Here is a 16,370-nt window from a genome sequence, read left to right on the forward strand (position 1 = left end):
CTTCCACTGCTCAAGCCAGTTCCTCATAGGGGCCAAAAATGAAGACCACCCAGGAGAGCTCCAACTCCAGCCTGGGACCTTAAGTTTGTATTGGAGAAACTCACCCTTCCTCATTTCGAGCCAGCTGCTACTGCAGATTTAAAATTCCTTTCTTGGAAAACAGCTTCTCTTTTAGCCATCACCTCAGCAAGAAGGGTATCTGAATTACAGGCCCTTATGGCAGTGGAGTTTTTCATCATCTTTCATGCGGACAGGGTGTCCCTCAGGACCAATCCCTCTTTCATGCCAAAGATGGTATCCAGTGTGGCCTTTAATCAGTCCATTCATTTGCCTACCTTATTTTCTAATCCACAGAACGAAGGGAAATGGATACTGCACTCCTTAGATGTGCACAGACAACCTAGTTTCTACTTGGACAAGTCTAAACCTCAAAGGAAGTCTGAACAACTGCTGGTGGCATTTGCTGCAGGGACAGAGGGGAAGGCTATTTCAAAGCGAACCATCTCCAAATGGATATGTCATTGCACTCATTTCTGCTATAAGCACCATGGAAAACCTATCCCACAGGGGATCAGATCCCACTCAAACAGGGCTGCATCTACCTCTACAGCCTTTCTCAGAGGCGTACCTACCAGGGATATCCTAGAAGCTGCTACCTGGAGTTCTGTACATACTTTCACCAAGCATTATCATTTGCCATTTTTCTCTAAATCCAGAGCTGGCTTTGCCACTGCAGTTTTGCAGGGCCTTATAGCTGGTCCTAATGCTATCTAAATTCCTCCTCCCATCCTTCGCTTTGGGAATCTATCCAAATGTAATGACTGCAACAGTGAAACACAAAGAACATAGTACAGGTTTGTACACTTACCATAAATGTAGATGTTCGAGTGTATTCACTGTTGCAGTCCTGGTTACCCTCCCTTCAGCCCCCTGACTTCTTTTGGCTATATACCTCTTCTCTCCTTTTCAATACTTAAAAGCTTTTTGGTGGGTTTGCTTTTTTGTTTGAGGTATAACCTTGTATATTTATAGATTTAATTGCTTCCCATTAGGGGGGTACCTGATATCTGGGGCAAGAAAAACTGATGTAGTGACGTCGGCTGCATGTTTTATACCCCTGACAACCTGATGTCATGGAAGAAGAGACAGCAACCGATGTAGAACCCAAGACTTTGTGAATCAGGCTGACTGAGGGCTACTGCAAGCAGATAACCCAAATGTAATGACTACAACAGTGAATACACTCAAACATCTACATTTATGATGTGTACACAACTCTACTTTCTGCCATCAGAGTTCAAATTGCAACTGTTTCCAATCAGTCTGGTTCAAACTCTTGTCTTCTTCCATAATGTCTCTGAAAATATCCACTTTCTTATTGAGATCTATTTCTGTCTTGAAACACACTGTTTCTGGTTGCAGTAAGGTCAGCCAAGAGAATTTCCAAGCTTACAAGCTTTATCCTGCAGACAACCTTTCCATTTTTCAGTACAAACACAAGGTTACTTTCAGACTGAACCCTTCCATTGTATGTGAAATAACCTCAGAGCGAGTCTTGAACCAGTCTATCCATTCACCTGTCTTGTTTTTCTGAATTATTCTAACCTAGGAGAATATCTTTTCTATCCATTGATGTCCATCAGCAATTGATATTTTATTTGCATCAAACAAAAACTACACATAAAGATGACCACCAGTTTGCATCTTTTTCTAAAGTCATACTAGAGTCTAAAGTTTCCAAAGTCACATTGTCTTGATTATTGTCAGACTGCTTAAACTTTAATCTGATTATGTCAGTCCTCACGTAATCCGTGACTGTGGGCTCTGTTCTGAGCCTTTGGAACCAACTCGACCATTATTCCAGCTCACGCCTTCCAAAAACTCTTAAACTAGGCTGTACCCATGATGCTCCTCACCAAATTAGCTCGGATCTCGTTTCCCGGTTTGTAGTGCCAGACTCGTTCAACCAACCTCATTAGCCATGGCTTTTATCTAACAGTAAGTTAGTTTGTTCCCTTTAAATACTGATTCTTTCTATATTCTTTATCTCCCTCCTCCTCTAGTTCCCTTTAGGTGTGTGCATGAGTGATTTCTCTTTATCTGTTTTACCGTCAGGTACTCTAAGTACCATTGTTGGTACTCATCATCTTTACCGTCAGGTAACCTCCTTTACCATTGTTGGTATTTCCACTTTCCTTCTCTACTAAAAAAAAAAAAAAAAAAAAACTCTTTCTCTCTTTATGTTTATTTGTGACTGTGTGTTTGTATTTGTGTGTGTCAGAAGGCCTTAGCTGATACCATGGCTGACAAACCCTCTAAAGGCACCTCTGGTTTTATGAGGTGCCAAAAGTATGAGAGAGAAATACCAGATTCAGATGGACACACCTTTTGTGTTTATTTCTTTGGTACTGTCCATCTTCAAGAAGATTGTGCCATCTGTCACAGCTTTTCCATTAGAACCCTGTCTGAGCGAAAAAATAAGCTCATTCCCAGAAGACTTCTGAAATCTGACTTTGAAGAGGCGGCCTCTGGTCCCAGATCTGAAGCCAGCTTTTCTTCATCTTTATCATCTTCCTCAGAACCGGAAAAGCAAACCCATTTGGTTCCAACAGCACTTTGGAACCAGCTTCTAAATTGACCAAGTCTCCCACAGTGCCGACTGTTTCTTCGACACCGGTGGGAAAAAATACTTTTTCATCGACACCGACTTCTGCAGCTCCGATCTCAGTGCAGACACCTCTTACTCCGGTACCAGCTGAACACACTATACTGAAGGGGTCACAACTGATATCTCTATCAAGGACATCTTATTCTCCCTCGACTGACCCATTTGCGGACCGTCCTCCCAAGTTCTTTTTTGGAGAGAAGGCCACCACAATCTCCATCAGCCTCTTCTGTTCGGTCCTCTAAGAGCCTGTTGGAGTCGGACATTATGAGACTGGTCAACCAGCTCTTGAAGGCGAGGGGATTGTCTCCATCTTTGGTTCCTAGCTAGGTTGGCTCTGGAACCTTGGCTTCTTCTACACCCATGCAAATTCTTCTGTCGTCTCCATCCGAGATTTCATAGCCCCTGGTACTGACCATTCCAGCTTCGACTGTTTTGGTGTCTGCCAGCACTCCTTCTCTGGCACCGATACTTGCCTTGAGCTCTTCTGGTTTGTCGAAACTGGAGACCTCCCAGAGTCGGGGCTTTGTTGCCTGTTCCGAGAGGCAGAGTTCAACTTCAATTCTTTCAGAGCCCTCCACGCCCTTTGGGACCTCGGCATATGTAAGTTCGACCCTGGCTTCTACTTTAGAGGTGGCTTTGTCAGTGCAGGTGGGACCACGGTTCTGAAGGAGTCTACTATTTCCGTTCCGGGCTCCCATCCCTGTACGGGGGGGGGGGCCTTGTCCATTGTGCACTCGCAGTCGGGCCAAGTAACTTGTCCATCCCCTCGACCAGAGCTTTCTCCAGTCTCTTCCCTGGGATAGAGGGCACAAAAGCCTCAGGAGCAGTCCACCCTGGTGATATCATCTATGGCTGCCTCTACAGAGCATCCCACCAAAGAGGTACCTTCGAAGAAAAAGTCCAAGAGGAAGAACTTGCACTCCCCTGAACAGTCCTTCACAGAGGATACTGATTTTGATGAAGGGAAAGGTTCCCCCAAGTCACCCCCTTATTATGTTCCTTCGGAGACATCCTAGCTCTCTGCCCATGGACAGTCTTATAAAGCTGATCGCTCAGTGGGCCTTGAAAATTATTGACTCTATTGAGACAATCCCTAAAAGATCTGACTGGATTCTCTGTGCCCCAAAAGTCTAGCAACACTTGGCCAGGGGTATTCCTGTAAACACCATGGTGGTAGCGGCAGACACTAAAAAGGAACTTGCAGAATAAAGTACAACTATCTGTCCTAATAACAAGGAGTCTAGGTTTGTGGATAGCTTTGGGAAATGCGTATACGCTTCATAGACCTTTGCTCACAGGGCCTTGAATTAAATGGTGCATTTTACGTGGCTTCAGAGAGATCTGATTAAAGAGCTTTCAGATACTCTTACAGGAGCAGTAGCTGAAGGGGTCCGAGAAAAGGTTACTTCTCAGCTCGCCACCCTTGAATCGATTTCCAATTTGTCCATGAGACTAATTGCTCATGCAGCTGAAGGGAGGACAGGAGCAGCAGGTTCAGGAGTAGCCATCAGGAGACATGCCTGGATGTGCGTATGTGACTTTGCAGAGCCATTTAAGTCTTCTTTCATCAACACTCCATTTGTTGGATCATCCCTGTTTGGCTCCAAAGTTAAAAAGATGCTAGCCAGATGCAAGAAAGTTGGGAAGACCCTTTCTGCCGTGGGTGTACACTTCTCCACTCCTCAGTAGCCCTACTGTATTAACCAGAGAAGTTGGAGGCTATGGTTCTAAAAGACCCAAGGACCTTTCCAAGACTCACGTGGCAATGACTTCTCCTGGGCAAGAGGGGAAGGTAGTAATGGAAGACGTCATCCAAGAGGTTGAAGTGGCCTGCAGAACGAGGGGTCGAGAGATTCTTTCTCTGGTAACTTCTACAAGCGCTCCTGAAAGGAGCCCCCATTGCCTTCCTCTAAAGGCTGTCGGGGGACGATTATCCCTGCACCACTCTCCATGGCTAGAAGTGATGACAGACAAATGAGTGCAGGGGATTATTTCCAGGGGTGGTTATTCCCCTTTCAATTGAAACCAAAAAGATTCCTAGACGTTCCACCCAGTCACAGGGAGGTGGCCATCTTAGAAATTCAAAAACTGCTCGACAAAAGTCTCATCCAAGCAGTCCCACCAGACCAGAGAGGGTCCAGAATTTAGTCATGGTTTTTTTTAGTGCCCAGAAAAACGGGACTGGAGACCCATTTTGGATTTCAGTCAGTTGAACAAATCAGTTCAGCAAACCAAATTCTGGATGGTCTCGCTACAGTCAGTGCTTCCATTCTTGGAAAAAGATAACTGGATGTGCTCAATAGATCTTTAGGGTGCATATTACTACATAAAAATGGACAAGCCCTCCAGAAGATTCCTGCATTTCCAGCTGGGAGCTAGTCACTATCAGTTCAGGACATTGCCCTTTGGTCTCACTACAGCCCCCAGGGTGTTTACCAAATGCATGGCAGTGGTAGCAGTGCATCGCAGACTGCTAAGATTCCGAGTATTTCCATATCTCGATTACTGACTCCTTACCACTCTCACCAGGCGTCAAATTGTAAAGGCATGAGATTACACTCTTCATCTTTGTGCCGCCTTAAAAATCCCTATAAACTATGAAAAATCCCATCTGGAACCATCACAACAGCTGGAATTCATTGGAGCTATGATAGACACAGTCACCGGGTTTGTTTCACTTCCCTAGAAAGGCTGCAGAGGATCAGGTCACAAGTAAACCAGATCATTCAGGACAAGCGAATAACAGCAAGACTAATCCTACAAACTCTCAGGTCAGTGGCAGCTTCTGTCACTCTAGTTCCCTTGGCAAGATACCACGTGCAAATTCTTTAATTTCTTCTGGCCTCCCAATGGTCCTTGTTAAATCATCCTTTGTCCCATCTGATTTTGATCACCAATCATTGCAAAGAAGACTTGAGTTAGTGGCTCCATTCCAACAAAATCTTGTTGGGCCGTCCCTTTTCAGCCCCAAGCCATAGTCACCACAGACAAGTCCCAGATAGAGTGGGGGGAGCATTATCTGGGAATGATGGTCCAAGGCACTTGGTCCTGGCTGGAGGCCAACTTGCATATCAACATTCTAGAGATGTGGGTGGTGCTGTTAGCTTTGCAAGCATTTCAAGATACCCTCCCCTTCGCAACGATTGCAATTCAAACAGACATGTCAGTAGTCTGGCATATCAACAAACAAGGGGGAACCAGGTCATACCCTCTTTGTCGAGAAGCTCTCAGAGTATAGCAGTGGGCGATTTCTTCTAACCTTTTTTCTGATGGTAATGCCCTTCAGAGGAGCTCCAGAGTGATTGCAGACAAGTTGAGCAGAACCATCCTCATGCCTCACAAGTGGTCTGTCAATCCAGAGGTGACGAGAAAACTGTTCCACCACTGGGGTCTACCTTGTTGCAGTCTCTTTGCGTCCCCTGTGAACAACAAATGTAGCAGTTACTTTGCCCTACTCCCCCCTGGGGGGGGTCACCCAGAGACACTGCCCCCCCCGGTCTTCTGTATGCCTTTCCCCCGACTCCTTTGATATGTCAGTTTCTAAAGAAAGCCAACAGATCAAAGAACAGAATAATCCTGATTGCCCTGTTCTGGCGTCAACTAGTCTGGTTTCCCTTTCTTTGGCCTCATCTACTTAGGAGACCCTGGATGTTCATCGTGCATACAGCTGCAGTCATAACAGATGGGTTCTCCTGCCGTCAGGTGGGTCCTCGGTCGGCCAAATTCCAAAGTCTAGGTCCGGCATCGGTTGTCGTCGCTTCTTCCCTGACGTCAGTGCGACAGGGGTATAAAAGAACCAGCCGACGCCACTTTCTTCAGTCTTTCTTGCCGCGCGGTGCCCGAAGCAGAAGCAGTTCGCAAGTGCCGGCCAGCCAGCTCCTGAAATTACGAAAATTTTGCAACCGAAGTCTTCTTGAAAGCTAAGTACCCCGTTGGGGAAACTTTTCTTGCCTCAGACCGATGTCAGACAAAGTTAATAATTGTATTTCATGTGGGAAGCAAATACCGCATAAGGATTTTCATTCCCTCTGCATTCCTTGCTTAGGCCCAGACCACGACATCTCGGTCTGTCGTTTTTGTGCTACATTCAACAAACGCACCATTAAGCGTTGGGCGGAGTTCGCCCAGCACTATTTTCGCAAAAAATTTAACTATGATAATATTCTCCAACAAATAACAATAAAACAATATTACCATAGAGATCCAATAAGTGTTCGAACACCCTTAGTAGTGTCTCTTCGAGTTTCGTTGTATGGCCAAACTTTTAGTAACAAAATTTCCCTTTGCGCTAAACAGTATAACCACTTGTAGCAGCAAAAGGCTCTGCAACTGTAAACTGTGTAAATCTTGTAATTCCTTTAAACAGCATGCCAGTCCAAGATATGTTGAAAATAGTTTGACACATAGCGTATATAAAATAGTACGTTGAAATACAAATCCCAATCACGTGTGTTGCACACTCGCTCACTGGATATACATAAATCCAAAATGTGTTAATGTGTTACACAAAATGCGAAACAAGATCTATACATAACCTCGTTGGTGTGCAGAATACGATACTGAATCCGTACACTGAATAAACTGTCACGAACAACTGAACAAATACGGGTTTAGCGCTTTCACCCAAAACTTATGGGCTTCTTCAGAACACCGTTATTCAAGACAAACTAACATTTAAAACCTTTTTGGCGCCAAAACAGGCTCCATCTGTTTAAATATTTAAAGTGACAGTGCTCTATACATGACTATAATATAATGTTAATATGTCTGACTTAATCCCTTGTTCTAAAAAGTTAATTCCAAAGTAACTTCACAATAAAAATTAAAACAAAAATTGTAATAAAAATTACACATTGTATATCATACTAACCAGTTAAATAATTAAAAACAGTAATTAATGCTTGGTTGTTATATGCTAATAAAATAATTCTTATAACTTTATAAAATTAAATACAACAGATTGTACGACATTACAGTATGAAATATATTTGAGATCTGTGACTGATAGGTCCTGATGTTTGTAAATAATTGATTAGTTGGTTGTTCAACTAATATCCTTTTACTGAACTAACTATACCTAATTTTTAAAAAAACATTCTATAATTAATGTGTATTTTTAATAATGAGTTCCAAAAACAATCAATTCAAATAGATGATATAAACTATATTTCGACTACAAATTGATTATAATTAGAATACAAAAGACAGTAATTAATAATGTATAAATAAAATCATAATACTAAGATAAGAATACTGAAATGGAAGTACAATCCCCAAAACCCTACAAATGTTGTGCAATTCCTATATATGATGTTGACCACATTCCTTTTCTAAGTAACAGCTCAATGTAAAACTGGATGTGGTAACTAATAAACTGTGGCTTATAAATTTACTTATTAACCTCCAGAATAGCTTTCAGTGAAATACTATCATTGAGTCCTGGGGGGGTACTTGCATCTGTGTAAATTTGCCACCATGCTTCTCTATAATTTAGGTATTTTTTGTTATCCCTACCCCTAGGATCATAACAAACTTGATCTAATAGGGCAAACTTAAAATGATGTTTGGGACCTGCAAGTGCTTTATGCTTATATAATGCACTTTTCTGATCTTTCTTTCTAATATTGTACATATGCTCATAAATACGTTTTTTTAAACATCTTTCCGTTTTCCCCACATAATAACAAAAACACTCTTGACAAACAGCAACATAAACGACCATCTTGGAATTGCAGATGTTCATCGTGCATACAGCTGCAGTAATCACAGATGGGTTTTCTGCCGTCAGGCGGGTCCTCGGTCGGCCGAATTCCAAAGTCTAGGTCCGGTTGTTGTTGCTTTCTTTCCTGACGTCAGTGTGACAGGGGTATATAAGACACAGCCGACGCCATTTTCTCCAGTCTTTTTTGCCGCGCGGTGCCCGAAGCAGAAGCAGTTCGCAAGTGCCGGTCGGCCAGCTCCTGAAATTACGAAAAATTGGAAACCGAAGTCTTCTTTAAAGCTAAGTACCCCATTGGGGAAACTTTTCTTGCCTCAGACCGATGTCAGACAAAGTTAACAATAGTATTTCTTGTGGGAAGCAATTACCGCATAAGGATTTCCATTCCCTCTGCATACCTTGTTTAGGCCCCCAGACCACGAAGTCTCGGCCTGTCGCTTTTGCGCTACTTTCAATAAACGCACTATTAAGCGTCGGGCGGAGTTCGCCCAGCACTTTTTTGGTAAAGCCTTTGATTATAAAATGTCGTTGGATACTCCGACTACCGTTTTGTCCAAAAACCGCAAGGACAAGGACCGGCACGCGAGGTCCGCGGTCTCCACCGACACCACGCCAATACCAGCTACACGTGGTCCGGTTCTCAGCGAGACGCCTACGCAGCCCCTGACTACCGATGACACTTCTTTGGCGGTGTCCTCTGTAACCGAGACCGCAGGTACCTCGGCCCATACCCAGACTACAACCACCGAAGCCACTGTGAGTGTTGAGCCTCCTAATGTGGACAGGGCCACTTCCACCCATGGTGTCTTTAGACCCTCATCTTCCTTTTCCATAAAGGCCTTTACTAAGTCCAAATCAGCCATGCATCCCAAGAGGCCTGTTGCACAGGGCCCATCTTCAGGCCCCATGCCTAAAAAGCAGATGCTAAAAACGGCTGAGGATTTAATTACTCTTATCAGGGGTTCCCAACCCCTTCCAGACAAGAGACCCAGAGTGGAGGAAGCTTCTCCCTCTTCTGACCAGGACTCCATTTTTTCAGAACATTCTGATGAAGAGGAGCACTCATACTCCCCTTTTGAAGATTCGGATGCTGAGCAGTCTATTCCTTCTGTATCTCCCCCAGAGGATTTTTCTTTTGGGGAAACCTTGCACACCTTGAGGGAACACTTCCATTGGGAAGGCCAAGACTTTTCTGATTCCAAGAAAAGACTTAGGGAATTTCTTTTGTTACCTCAGCACAGGCCTCTGGCGATACCTCCTGTCTTGGACATACTTGATGATGTTTACTCGGAGGCTTGCCTAAATCCGGATTCCCTGCCTCCTGCCCCAGTCAAGCCTGATAGGTACTACAGAGTTCCTAACTCTCACCAATTTCTTTACAAAAGCCATAATGCTGACCCTGAAACCATTTCTCAAGGCCCCAAGGGAATGAAGGCCTCTACTGCTAAGAATCCACTACCTTCCGAAAGAGAGTCTAGATCCTTAGAAAGGTGGGGGAAAAAGGTATATACCTCAGCCACCCTAGCCATGAGGGCCTTAAATTGCCAGTTCCATATGCTTAAATATCAGCAGTTTCTGTTGTCAAAATTAAGAAATAAAATGTCTCAACCTGAACAACCAGATTTGAAGGAGTTGCAGGATATGATGCATAGTGCAGAACAAGTGGGTAAACACACCTTACAATGTGGCTATGATGCCCTAGAGGCCTCAAGTAGAGCTGCTGTGACAGGATCAGTCATTCGTAGACATGCCTGGCTTAGGGAACAAACCTTGCCTGACCATGTTAAAGCTAAACTACTAGATGCTCCTTTACAAAAGGATGTACTTTTTGGTACTAATGCTGAGGAGATACTACGGAAAATGGAAGAAAAAGCTAAATCTATGCAAACTGTCAAAGCTTTTCTACAGGTTCAACCACCACGTTTTAGCAGAAATTGACCTTCAAAAAACTGGTCCTTTCCAGCCACGGACAAGCCACAAAGAGGTAGATACAGGCGCACAAGGGGCAGAGGACAACCTCAAGGATCATATAGAGGCAGACAATGGCAAACTCCAGCACCAAGAGGTGGCGAAGACAGTGCACAATACAGGAAACAAACCCAATGACTTCCCCCTTTTCCTGCCAAGCAAGTCTCAGCTGACAGCACCCTTGGGAGGAAAGCTGGCATTATTTACAAGAAATTGGCATATTATCACAACAGACAAATGGATCCTGGACATTATAAACAGAGGCTACAGATTTCATTTTCACACTCTTCCAAAAATGAGAGGTATGCCGAACCTGCCACACAATCAAAGGGCAGAGGCTCAAATACAAATTTCAAAGCTTATGGACATGAAAGCTATTCAAGAGGTACCTACTCACGAACAAGGTCAAGGTTTTTATTCCAGACTTTTTCTGGTACCAAGGAAAGGAACCGACTGGAGACCCATTTTGGACTTATCCATCCTAAACACATTTCTACTGCACCAAAATTCAAGATGCTCACATTACAGCAGCTTCTTCCCATGCTGGGCAAGGAGTTTTGGCTGGTAACATTGGACCTCAAGGAGGCATACCTGCATGTCCCAATCAGACAAAGCTGCAGAAGATACCTCAGATTTCTTGCAGGTTCAATCCACTATCAATTCTCTGCATTGCCCTTTGGCTTATCTACTGCGCCCAGAGTATTCACAAAATGCCTGGCATCAGTAATTGCCTACTGCAGACTTCAAGGGATACAAATTTACCCTTATTTGGACGACTGCCTGATCCAAGCGGACAGCAAGCGCATACTTATGGAACATCTGGCTTATGTAACACGGTTATTGAATTCTCTGGGATACACGGTCAGCAAAGAAAAATCCAGGCTAACACCATCTCAGAAAATAACTTTCCTGGGTGCCAACTTGGACACAAACACCCAGATGGCCTATCTTACGCCAGAAAAACAGGGGCAACTAACTCAGTACTTCAAAATACTAGCAAATTGTACCAGACTCACTGCAAGGAAAATCCTGCAGGCTCTGGGCTTCATGGCATCTTGCATTCTTTTAATCCCATGTGCAAAGTTGCATATGAGGAAACTTTAGTGGTACCTAAAATACCTATGGTCTCAACACAGCCACAGTTTGGAAACAATAATACCAATAATCCCATGTTTGCAAAAGGAATTTCTATGGTGGGCCCAAGCATGCCAAACAAACACAGGTCTTCCATTCTGCAAGCCTCAAGCAAATCAAGTCATCACAACAGACGCCTCAGACTACGCCTGGGGGGCACACATGACAGACAGGTGCATTCAGGGCAAATGGTCCCAAAAGGAAAAGCACCTTCACATCAATCAAAAAGAAATGCTAGCAGTGATAAATGCAATTACAGCTTTCAAGGACCTCCTGCATCCAGGGAAATTATTGATAAGAACAGACAACACCACAGTAATGTGGTACATAAACAAACAAGGTGGAACACATTCATACCCCCTGTGCAGGCTAGCCATGTCACTTTGGAACTTGGCTCTGGAATGGCAAATCGAACTTCAAGCACAGTACTTGCCAGGATTGGAAAACACGCTGGCAGACAATCTAAGCAGAAATATGACAGACCCACATGAATGGAAGTTGCATCCTCAAGTGTTTACAAAGATAATCCAAGCGTGGGGAAGGCCAGACATAGATCTCTTCGCCTCCCACAGGAATCATCAATTGAAAAAGTTCTGTTCAAGGACCTTTCATGCAAAGGCCTGGAGAGTGGACGCCCTTTCTTTCAGTTGGGCAGCATGGACAGTTTACGCTTTCCCACCTTTGCCTCTTCTGACCAAGGTGCTCTTGAAAGCAAGAGCAGACAGACCGAAGATGATACTGATTGCTCCAGACTGGCCAAGACAACACTGGTACCCACTCCTGAGGAGCCTAACACATACTCCTCCCTGGACCCTACCTCTAATGCCTCTTCTACTGACTCAGCACAGCTGCAAAACTCTTCACAGTCAGCTGAAAACACTCAATCTGGCTGCATGGAAAATTCCTTAACATAACAGACCCTACTCTCCAAAGAGGTGCAGGATGTCATTTTGGAGGCTAGAAGGCCATCTACTAGAAAGGCTTACTCCGCAAAATGGAAACGGTTTTGCGCTTGGAATGAGAAAAAAGGCCAGGATCCTAGAAAACTGAATTTGCCTCAGATATTACAGTATCTAGCTGAGCTGTTGAACAGTGGACTTTCATTTTCCTCCATCAAAATTCATGCCTCAGCCATTTCTGCAGAATACAACACTGAACCACCCTTATTCTCTCACCCACTTTTAAGACAGTTCCTCAGAGGAGCTAAGAATATAAGACCTCCAAGGAAACAACCAATACCTGCCTGGGATCTTAACTTCATTCTAGAAAAATTAACATTACCTCCCTTTGAACCAGCTGCCTCAACAGATTTGCAATATTTGTCCTGGAAAACAGCTTTCCTTCTGGCCATTGCCTCAGCTCGTAGGGTTTCGGAACTACAAGCCCTCATGGCTGTGCAGCCCTTTCTCATCTTCCATCAGGACAGGGTTTCCCTACGAACCAACCCATCATTCATGCCTAAGGTAGTATCCAGGGTAGCTTTAAATCAGGCCATACACTTACCTACCTTTTGCCCCAATCCTCAAAACAAAGGGGAAAGGCTGGTACATTCCTTAGACATCCATAGACAGCTATGTTACTATTTGGACAGAACAAAGCCTTTCAGGAAATCAGAACAGCTTTTTGTGTCCTATGCTGTAGGAGCTCAAGGGAAGCCAATTTCCAAACAGACAATTTCAAAATGGATAGGCCACTGCATACGGTTTTGTTACTCCTTTCATGGCAAACCTGTTCCTACAGGCATCAGTTCCCACTCCACAAGGGCCACAGCTACCTCTACAGCCTTCCTCAGAGGAGTCCCTACCAAAGATATTTTGGAGGCAGCCACTTGGAGTTCTGTGCATACCTTCACAAAACACTACCACCTGCCTTTATACTCCAAAACTAGAGCAGGCTTTGCCACTGCTGTGTTGCAGGGCATTCTGGCTGCTCCCAGTTCCACCTAGTGCCTACCACCCTGTGCGTAGCTTTGGGATTCTACCCATCTGTGATTACTGCAGCTGTATGCACGATGAACATAGTACAGTTTTGTACCTACCATAAATGTAGATGTTCGAGTGCTAATACAGCTGCAGTACAGGTTTCCCTCCCTCCTTCCCCTCTTGGTAAACGCCTAATGGTTAACACCTCCTCATACAACCTGATTGGGTTATCCTTCTATGGTGTATTTGCTTGCAACTACTGATTTTTGATTATATTGCATTGCTTGATTATATATATAATTTATGTATTGCCTTCCTTCTGGGGGCACCTGACATCTGGGGCAAGAAAGACTGAAGAAAATGGCGTCGGCTGTGTCTTATATACTCCTGTCGCACTGACGTCAGGAAAGAAAGCGACAACAACCGACGCCGGACCTAGACTTTGGAATTCAGCCGACCGAGGACCCGCCTGACGGGAGAAAACCCATCTGTGATTACTGCAGCTGTATTAGCACTCGAACATCTACATTTATGGTAGGTACAAAACTGTACTTTCCCTTTAATAGGTCTAATTCTAGATCTAATAATGTTATTAAGTATAATTTCCTTTGTGTCTAGAATAAAGTTACATTGTCTACATGAACCACATTTTTTTCTGTTTTGGTCCCTACCATTTCCTTTTTCTCCATAGGATTTACTTCCTTTTTCCAATAATCTTTTGATGTTACTTCCCATTTTAAATACCATTGCTGGTTGATCTCCTATTATATTTCTTAGTAATTCATCACTAGATATTAAATACCAGTACTGTCTAATGATTTGTGTAACCTCATCAACTCTAGGACTATACAACACAAGTAATGCTTTTCCTTTGTCCCCATTTGTGTTGTTCTTTCCTAATGTTTTTCCATTTCTCCCATTACCATAATTGGTTTGATTTCCTAAGCCTAACAAGGGTTTGTATTCATTACCCCATAATCCTAATACATATGTATCAGTATCTTTTAATAATTTTTCAGGATAATCTCTCTCTTGAAACATAGTGTGAATATATTTTATTTCATCTAATAATGTTTGGTATTCAGATGTCATTCTCATAGCTCTTATACATTGACCCTTGTAAATATTTTGCTTCATCTTATTGGGATGACAACTTCCATATGCCAAGTAATCATTAGAAAAGGTATCCTTCCTATAAATTTTAGATTGTAATGTTCCTTTGTGTAAATATACTAAGGTATCTAAATATGCCATATCACTTTTGTTGAATGCATATGTAAATTTCAAAAATTCACTACTAGTGTTAAGATACTGAATAAACTCCAGTAATTTCTCTTCACTGGAGTTCCAAATAATATATATATTGTCAAGGAAACGTACATAGTGAACTATATATTCAAAGAAGGTACCGGGAAATATATTGGTTTCTTCCCAATCTAGCATAACCAGGTTGGCATATATGGAAGCACAAGCTGCTCCCATAGCTACCCCCCTGGTTTGCCTGAAGTATTCCCCTTCATAGTATATAAAGTTGTAGTCTAAAATTAAATCTAGCATTTCAATGAACAGACTAACTTCTTCCCATTTAATACCTGCATGTTTTCTAATACTATTTCCAAAAGCTTCTAGACCTGGAGTTTGAGGGATACATGAAAATAAGTCTATAACATCTATTGTTACAAATTTGTATCCCTGATTCCATTTTTGAATTGGAAAATTCCTCAGAAATTCCCACGAATCTTTGACAAGATGAGGGATGTGTTGGTATATATGTTTTAATTTGACATCAATATATTTACCCAATGGGTAGATTTTGGACTGACTTCCTGAAATAATAGGTCTAAAAGGTGGATCTATAATATTTTTGTGCATTTTCGGAATACCTACCATGGTTGCCAGTCTAGGATTCTTAACCTTCAAATATCTATAAGTATCTTTATCAATTCTACCATCAATTAAAAATTCCTCTATGTAACTATCAATTCTCTGATAGGCAATGTTGATTTCGTTCAATGATATAGATTCATAGTTGTCTGAACCATATAAGAGATTGTGTACCTTGTTAATGTATTCTAAATTATCAAATAATACTATTCCTCCTCCTTTGTCTGGTTTCATTATCCTTAGATTATCATTGTACTGCAAATTTTTGAGTAAGTCCAATTCCTCATTAGTCAAATTAACTTGTGGATGTCTCTGTTCTTTATACAACTTGTAAATTTCTCTAGACACTATTTTTTCATATATCTCTATGGTCGGATGACTCACTGGTATGAAAGTACTTGGAGTTTTAAGTGTAGTACTACATTTTGGTTCAATAACTTTAGCTAACTTGTTGTCCCTACTGTTGAACATAATATCTAGGTTCATCTTCCTAGTAAATTTCTTTATTTCTACCAAACAATCTAATAAGTTAAATTTAGGGGTTGGGATGAATTTCATTCCTTTAGATAAAAGTGCAAAGTGCTCATAATTGATCTTGATATTAGCATAGTTTTGTATATGAAAACCATTATAAGTATGTGTTATTCCAGTAACAGTGATGTCTGTCCTTTCTTGTATGGAGTTACTAATTCTCCTATTCCTCTCCTCTACCTTCTTGTGTTTTCCCAATACCCTCGTCTGTGTCTGTAACTCTGATAGTCCCTTTCTTGATTCTGATAAGGTGCTCCTTGCTGGATCTGATCTCTTGGAAAATGGGAATTGTTACTTCTACGTGGGCTATAATTTTCATGATTGTATACATTGTTTTTGTTGCCCTCTGTTTCACAATTTCTTTCATTCTTCCTACCCCATATGTATGCTTTCCCCTGGGGGAAAGTTTGTAATGTTCCATATCTCTATTAATTTTTTCCATTTATTTTCACTTAATGTGTTTAAAAATTGTTCTGCTAAGTGAAATTGCTTGTTGTACATCCTTTCCCACTCTGTAAATAATAAATCAGTAGTGATTTTCATA

The 16,370-nt window shown here is 42.4% G+C and overlaps 1 protein-coding gene across 1 annotated transcript in view; it reads left to right on the top strand.

Moving 5' to 3' along the window:
- The window catches only part of LOC122816509 (CREB binding protein), a gene marked incomplete in the record, with an annotated part of 4,149,155 nt that overhangs the window by 3,583,001 nt on the left and 549,784 nt on the right, over positions 1-16,370 (top strand).

The sequence above is a fragment of the Protopterus annectens genome, chromosome 12.part0 (assembly GCF_019279795.1).
Source record: "Protopterus annectens isolate FY-2018-M chromosome 12.part0, PAN1.0, whole genome shotgun sequence".
Classification (NCBI taxonomy): domain Eukaryota; kingdom Metazoa; phylum Chordata; order Ceratodontiformes; family Protopteridae; genus Protopterus; species Protopterus annectens.